Source organism: Centroberyx gerrardi, chromosome 7, assembly GCF_048128805.1.
Source record: "Centroberyx gerrardi isolate f3 chromosome 7, fCenGer3.hap1.cur.20231027, whole genome shotgun sequence".
Classification (NCBI taxonomy): Eukaryota; Metazoa; Chordata; class Actinopteri; order Beryciformes; family Berycidae; genus Centroberyx; species Centroberyx gerrardi.
Genome location: NC_136003.1, coordinates 16,444,734 through 16,452,673, shown reverse-complemented (window position 1 = coordinate 16,452,673; position 7,940 = coordinate 16,444,734).

Genomic DNA, 7,940 nt, shown 5'->3' with positions numbered 1-7,940 from the left:
AGAAACTCCTTGGTGTTTTGTTCAATTTTGAGCTTTGAAGAACTCCCACATATGATCTAATGGGCAGATACTTTGTGATGTACAGTATCAATAAAACTTCCTGATTCATCGTGGACCAGCACTGAGCAATAGCGATGACAGTGTGAGGGGGTGTAGGGATGAATGAACACAGCTTAAAGATTCAAGACTTCATTTTTTGATGGAGGAAACAAAATGTTGTTTTTTTTATTGAGTATCAGGCTCACTACTGCACTCATGGGAAATAAAGAGGAATTAGCTTGAAGAGTTACTGTTTGCACCCTGTGTGGATAAAGGCTTGTGGGCCATGGGGAGGGCGCCCCCGAGGTAAGTTTGGAGGTAGGAGGTTTTGCGCGGAAGGAGGAGGAAGCAAACTGGGTCAAAGAACAAAGGAATGAGAGGTGAGGTATTGTGAAAGTTGCAAATGCTGCGACTGTGGTAAGATTTTCAAGCTCCGGCATTCCCTGCTATGTTCCGAAATCTCTCTCTTTTATTAATAAATCTCCATTTAGGGCCTAATGACTTGCGTGACTGAGGAGGCATTTCACGCACAGCCAGAAAACAATTCGGCTCCCATCACATATCATTTGCACCCTGTGAGCCATTGTTCACTGTAATAGATCAATAGAAAGATATCTCCACTGAAACCATTTAGAGCTTACACTGTAGCACAGTCTGTGACCTATTTTTCATTCTCGCGCCTCGGGCCTGATATTCTAATGCATACAGTATCTAGATTGGAGACAACTAGAGACAAGGGCCTAAATGTGCAACTCTTGTCTGTACAACTCCAGCCTACTCGTTATGCATTAATCTCACTTGGTCATGTTATAGTGTTCCTTTATTTCCGATCTGTTCATAATGGATGAAGCGAGTACACACGTCGAAAAAGGAGAAAAAGAGAGAGAGAGGAAGCGAGAGAGAGAGAGATTTATAACTACAGAAATGCAGGACCAGATATAAAAAGTTCAGGTACAATCAATTTTAGAGAGTTTGTTCAGCACACTGCTGAGGTTTCTGAATAATTCACAGGATGCTTAAATAGCTCCTACCTTCAGGTATGGTGGATTTGGGTGGCACAGACGCTGTAAAGGCTTGCTCAGCGGGCACAGACAGAAGGGAGAGAGAGAGAGAGAGAGAGAGAGAGAGAGAGAGAGAGAGAGAGAGAGAGAGAGAGAAAGTTGGGGGTTGGGTTTGGTTAAATTGGTTGAATGAGCTCAACTGAGACAAGTCTACCTCTTCTTTCCCTCTGCTTTTCTTTCTTTCCTTCTGTCCTTTCTTTCTTTCTCTCTGCCTTTCTTCTACCTCCTCCCTGCTCTTTGTGTGACCATTAATAATGCAACAAAGCTTGGGTTAGAGAAGACTGCTTGGGTGCTCATTTTAAAGTGTTTGTTTTTACATTGACGTCCATAGTGCAAGCCCTCCTTAGCAGCTAACTGTGAATAATGTGCTTCAGCTACTGGAAGTCAGCTACAAAGACAACTAACCTGGAACTTACCTTTAGCCTCTGGCTGTTCCTCTAACTGCATTTCTATTGGTCTAAGAGTGAAAATTGAAGGGATATTATTAATGGGAAATGTGGTTGAAAAATAGTATAGATGGAAAGTCATGTGGTATCGCTTCAGGCTTTAACAGATAAAGGGGGAAGGATGGATTTCAAATTTGCATGTATACATATTGCATTGCATGGCTACAGTAGGTTGAGTTTATTATGTAGAAATAGACACACACGTTGACTCCAATTGACATCATCATCATTGTGTTGCAGGGCTTGATTATAGTATTTGAAGCTAGAGTAAAGTGCTACACCTGCATGTATGTACTAATTAGGTGCTTGGGCAAACTTTCTCAGAGGTAATTTGGTACTTCAAAGCTAAGTTAAGCTTAACGAAGCCTGTATTCAGATAACCGCATGGCTATGACATAGTAGTCCTTATCACTGCTCTAAATTAATACACCACGTTGAGACTTAGTTACGAATGATATTATTGTATACAAGGGTCCCAGTTAGGCATCCAGTCGACTCAACTCTGCTGGCCTGTCTCCCCTCATCTGAGGCTGATCCTTCTGCCTCCATTTGGCTCTGTTAAAGAGAGCAGTGCATTTATTCATATGTTATGGGACTGATGGCTGTCTATAGGAGACCTTTTAAATGACTATATTCAGATAAACTCAAATATAATATATGATACACCATTGCAACATATTCAGCTAATGTTACAGTCAGTCAAACGATAGATAGCTACACAAGTTAAATTCACTTGTTTCATCACTCACATTGGGTTGAAAATACCAAAACTAACCCTAACCCTAACTAACCCTAACCCTAACCCTAACCCATCAAACACCATCATCGAAGGTCCCCCCTAACCCTAACCCTAACCCTAAACCTAACCATAACCCTTGCCCAAACTTAACCCTAACCTTAACCAAAGTTGTTTTACTTGCCTTAACTTAACCGTTAGCCAACCTTTGCAATGTAATTCAATTTGTGGCGGAGGAACGTATACTTCAATTCATTGCGGGGAACGTAATTCAATTTGTGGTGGATAAACTTTATTTTCACATAATACGTGTCCACAGTACGTAAATCGGCATTTCAGAGTTCGTGTTCATTTCACGTATTTGTGTGAGATCGTGATGCAAGTCTATGTCTGTACTACTCAAAATTTTGATAACTGTGATTTCCCAGAGTCCCGCTATCAAAAATCTTGCCATTACATTTGATGATACTCTCTCCTTCACATCATCGTCGCACATCAAAGATATTTATCAGACCTTATTGCATCATAATACACCGCCATGCACCCTCCAATCGCTTATCCATCCCAACAGTCAAGAAGAAAACTGCAGGTGGCAGAGCTTTAAGATACTTATTATAGATGTCTTTAAATCCAGGCTTAAAACCTATTTATTTTCACTATCATTTGTCCAACCATAGCTTTGCACTATTACTGGGAGTGACTCAGTCTCTTCATAGATTAAGATTAAACTACTTAGCACTAGTTTAGATTCCCGTCAATGAGAATTTAGTCTGTGTGGCCTGTTTGTGTGCATGTGTTCATTCATGTTGGAGAGTGTGTGTTTGTGTGAGTGGGAGTAAGTGACCGAGTTCATCTGCAGTGTGTATTGGGTTCATCTCCTATCTCTTTGTATTTCAGGTTGAAGCTGCGGCTGGGCAGTATCAGCAGCATCAGCAGTATCAGCATGGTCCTCGACTCTTCCTCCCTCCTCGAGGCGGTGCTGACGGTGTCGTTCTTATCTCTCTTTTTTTATTATTACCTTGATGACGACAATGGTGACAATGGTGACTGAGGCGGTGTTGATGCCCCACACACACTCCAGACATTCACCCAAGCATTCTTATTCTGTCTATTCTGGGTATTTTGTTTATGTTCCATTTTGTTAGAAGAATTTATTTGTTTGCCTACTCTCAGCACCCACTGGACTCCTGACCATCTGGAAGGGAGATTCCTCTCTTTCCAAGGTTTCTTCCATTTTCTTACTAATGAAATATTCATGGGAGTTTTTCCTTGTTCCAATTTAGGGTCTAAGGTTGGGAGGTGTCGTTCTCATTTACTGTTTCATAATGTGAGCATTGTGAAGCCCTTAGAGCCTATAACTGGAAATAAACTTTACTTGACAGGACTATATACAACACAACGGACCAATTTTTCTGAAAAAAAAGTGAAGGCAAACATAAGCATGGCATTTTCATCAAAAGTGCGATATGGATGGGATTTTGCAAAGTTAAAGGTACATTTCCAGACACACTGAAAGCGTGTCAGTGATAAATCTTGGCAAAATGGATACCAGTGGTTTTGATGTAAAAACAATGCTTTGAGGTATTAGCCCCTATCGAGATATGAGTGACAAAGTGTGTGTGACATGTTAAAAAAAGGCATGTGAGAGATTAGAAGGCATATGTTCCCAGCAGCAGTGCTATTCAATACAATCTCTATCTTTGTCTCTCAAAAAACTGTCCTCTATAACTCTATTGTCTCTCTCAAACTCACTCTTACTTGCACACAAACTCTCTCTCTCTCTCTCTCACACACACACACACACACACACACACACACACAGTGTCCTCTTAGATCATCCAAACATCAATAGGTTGTCATACAGCAGTCCCTTCTGTCATCTCAGTCAGCGAATGGGGAGCCACAGAAGTCTTTCCACCAGCAGTTGAAGACAATGATACCCAGCAGTCCTCACAGGGAGGAAAAACACCAATACACATGTATGCGCATACGCACACTGAACACAAACAAACACGGTGAGCAAGTGTGAAGTTATGCACAAACAATGCACACACAGGTTTTGCACACACACACACACACACACACACACACACACACACACAGAGTCTGTCTAGTGTGCAGAGAAGGTCTGGCATCCCCTTTAAGTTCATACGTCAAACTGTGAGATATACACCCAGCAGGAATAACATATATTGACAGAAAAATAAGAGTTTAGAGAGGAAACAGATAGTATTCACACAGACAGGGGAGAAAACTAACTTTAATGTCCACCAGACAGGCAGGTTTCCAAAGATCACTAACCACTTACGCAAAAAAACATGTAAAATGATGTTTTGAATTTAAAAGAATCTTTAATGTCATTCGGTGGTTGCTTTTATCCAAAGCACCTTAGCTAAATGAGCTAAATGAAAACTAAACACAAAGAATTAAATGATGTTTTGAGGATGTGCAAATACTGTGTAATGCCATGACTATCATAGTGGTAATATGGCATAGTCTCTATCTATCTATCTATCTATCTATCTATCTACCTATCTTATACATACCGTATCTACACATATTCTATATAATTATTTTATATTTTATATAATTTATATAAATAATCAAGTTTTATTCTTTGTTTTTGATTTACTTTTTCCTTTCTTGATTGTAACTGTGACTCTTGACTTCATTAATTACTTTTTAAGTGCTATACAAATGATGTTGATTAATATATCATTATACGTATATTCTACAGTACAATATGAAATAAAAGGCAAACTGATCCCAGATTAGGACTCCTAACATATAGGATTATATGGCTATGTGTATGAAAGATTCAGAAAAGGTGTTGGACACCGTATTTACCATTGTCATAAACAAATAATTGAATGATTGTTTTCTTTTAGAGGGGGAATGATCTTTCTGTGGAGCAATAAATACCAGCTGATTCCATATTGTGACACATCCAAGCTGCTCTGACAACCAATTTAATGTTGCAGTGATGGCAGTGCAAAACGCTATGTCAGACAGACACCATTTCAAAATCAGCTACATTAATACTCAGTGACTCGTGTGCTGAATGTCCCAATGTCCTGTTTTGTCTGACCTTATTATTTTAATCCACTCAGAGGCAACTTGTGTCTTTTTTCAGGGCATAACAACAGCTGTCATTAATACGTCATGAAATAAACATGGAGCGGTCACTCCATCATTTGCTCAGTTAGTTAGCAATAGCATTGAACTCATGGCAGAAAATACACTTCATGCAGTACAGAACCACCGGCCCCCTTGACAGTTTTAAGACTTAAGTCTCTGTGTCTTTTTTTTTTTTTGCAGAAATAGAAAAGCCTTCCATATCGTGCAGTTCTAAAAAAAGACACAAACTAATGTTGTTGTAAAAACAGCCTCACTCTGTGTGTCACCCAGCCTCGGGCACACAAAAGGTAGAGACGTCATTCTTTCCACTGAGCAGCACATCATCTGGTTCTTACAGTGAACCAGATGATGAGCAAACGGCTGAGGCTAAAGCAGACAAGAGAGAAAATGAGCAGTGTGGGTTGATCACAGCTGCAGCGGTGGTGAATGGAGAACTAGGGGGAGCGTGTGTGTGTGTGTGTTTTGAGCAGGGCCCGCATGTGTACATGTACGACTGTGTGTAAAATTAGGAATTAGAGCAGGGTAGAGAAGAGAGCGTCTGCATTCAGTGTGGGTCAGTGCTCAGCGCGCAGCCTCCCTCCCCGTTCCCTTTGAGACAGCTATAAAAGAATATCTGATGTGGATGCAGAGAGCGAGGGAGAATCTGAGAGGACAAAAGGAATGCTATATCACTGTGGCTGCCTGAGCCAGTGGGTGTTTTTTATGCCAACAATCTACACAAGCTCTATTCAAAACACACAGATGTGCTCTCACACTCTCAACCCAGAGAGGGGTGAGGGAGAGAGGGAGGGAGGGAGAGAGGGAGGGGGGGTAGAGAGAGAGAGAGAGAGAGAGAGAGAGAGTAAGCAAGAAATTTATAATTACTGAGATGGAAGCCCGGATGCGATTAGGCGAAAATTGTTGCAGAGTTGGTTTTGTGGACAGCAAGATTTTTTGAGCCTAAATAATTCAGTGCTTAAATGGCTCTTGGCTTTAGGTTTGATTTAGGTTTTGGTGACTGATTTGGGCACAACGAGCAGCATTGTCCTGCCCAACAAAGGTGTTTACCAACTCAACAGGGGTATGAACTTATAGGGGGGGGGGTTAGGGATACATACAGACACGCAGCTCAGTTAATAATATAATAAATAATAAACTTCATTTATATTGCATTTTTCTTAAAGCATAGTTTACAAATTGCTTTACAGAGATCAAGAGAAACAAGGCAGAAGACACAGTAGAACAATAGAACAACAATAAAAAGCAAGGGCAATAACACAAGATTAAAAACAACAGAAATAATAAAAGTGTGTCTTAAGTTGTGGTTCAAAAGAAGACACTGGTTTTGCTAGACTAATTTCCTCAGGCGGGCCGTTCCCCACTGTAGATGCTGTAATGTCAAGCGCCCGATCACCTTTTGTTTTCAGTGCAGACTGAGGAGCGGCCAGTGGAGCGCTGCCCGTGGATCTCAGGCTGCGTTCTGACTCATATGGGGTTAAAAGGTCTGAAATGTAGCTAGGCGCCATACCTAGACGAGCTTTAAAAGTGAAATCGTGAAATCAATCCTGAAAGTGACAGATAACCCATGAAGGGAAGCGAGGATTGGAGAAATGTGGTCTCTATGTTTGGCAATGGTGAAAAACCTGGCGGCTACATTATGAGCTGGAGGTGTGAGAGGGAATTTTGACTGAGGAATAGAGGGAGTCACAATAATCAAGAGTAGATAAAGGCATGGATGACTTCTCCAGGTCGGTAGAAGATAAAAATGTTTTCATTTTGCATACCTGCTTGTTCACCTGCTTGTCAAAGCTACAGTTGGTGTCAAAATACACCCCTAAATTTCTGGCCACTGGATTCACATTTGAGAGTGGAGTGAAGACCAGTATGTTTCAGAACCAGGTTCATTTGAGCTGGAATACACTGAGCAGGTATATTTCCCTACTTTGGAGAGGAGCTGCTACCTGATCCCATAGACTTCCAGCAATTGAGCTAAGCTAACCGCTCCCATGCCTTCAAACTGCACACCGAGACATAAAAATGTCATCCATGAGTTTGTCTGACTGAGTAAATAGCCAACTAACTATCCTTGTAAGTTCTGTATCTGTAACACCGACCCAGTGCCTCAGATGGTCAATTAAAGTTGCATGAGCCACTGTATCACGCTCATAGGTCTAAAAGAATGACATCATATTGTTCTGTGATTGATTGTTGATTAGTAAGATCTAAGTAGGCTCATTCTTTGTAAAATCTTTTGACACATGCTTGTCATGAAGGGCTTTATAATTAAATGAACTTAATTCATTCACTTAATTTGAATTAGAATAGCATGGAATAGCCTGCGTCTTCTGCTAATAGGTCATCCTGACTGAATCCTGATTTCTCAAAATGTTTGTTTCAAAAAAGATTACAGCTGCGTTGTGAAGGCTTGTAGTTGATGTTGTGAATTAAACCCTCTTCCACCTTGAAGAATGCCACAAATTCAGCCAGCCTGAGGCTTTGTGATCCATTGCTTTTTGTCATTGGTATTCTCATATTGTGTTC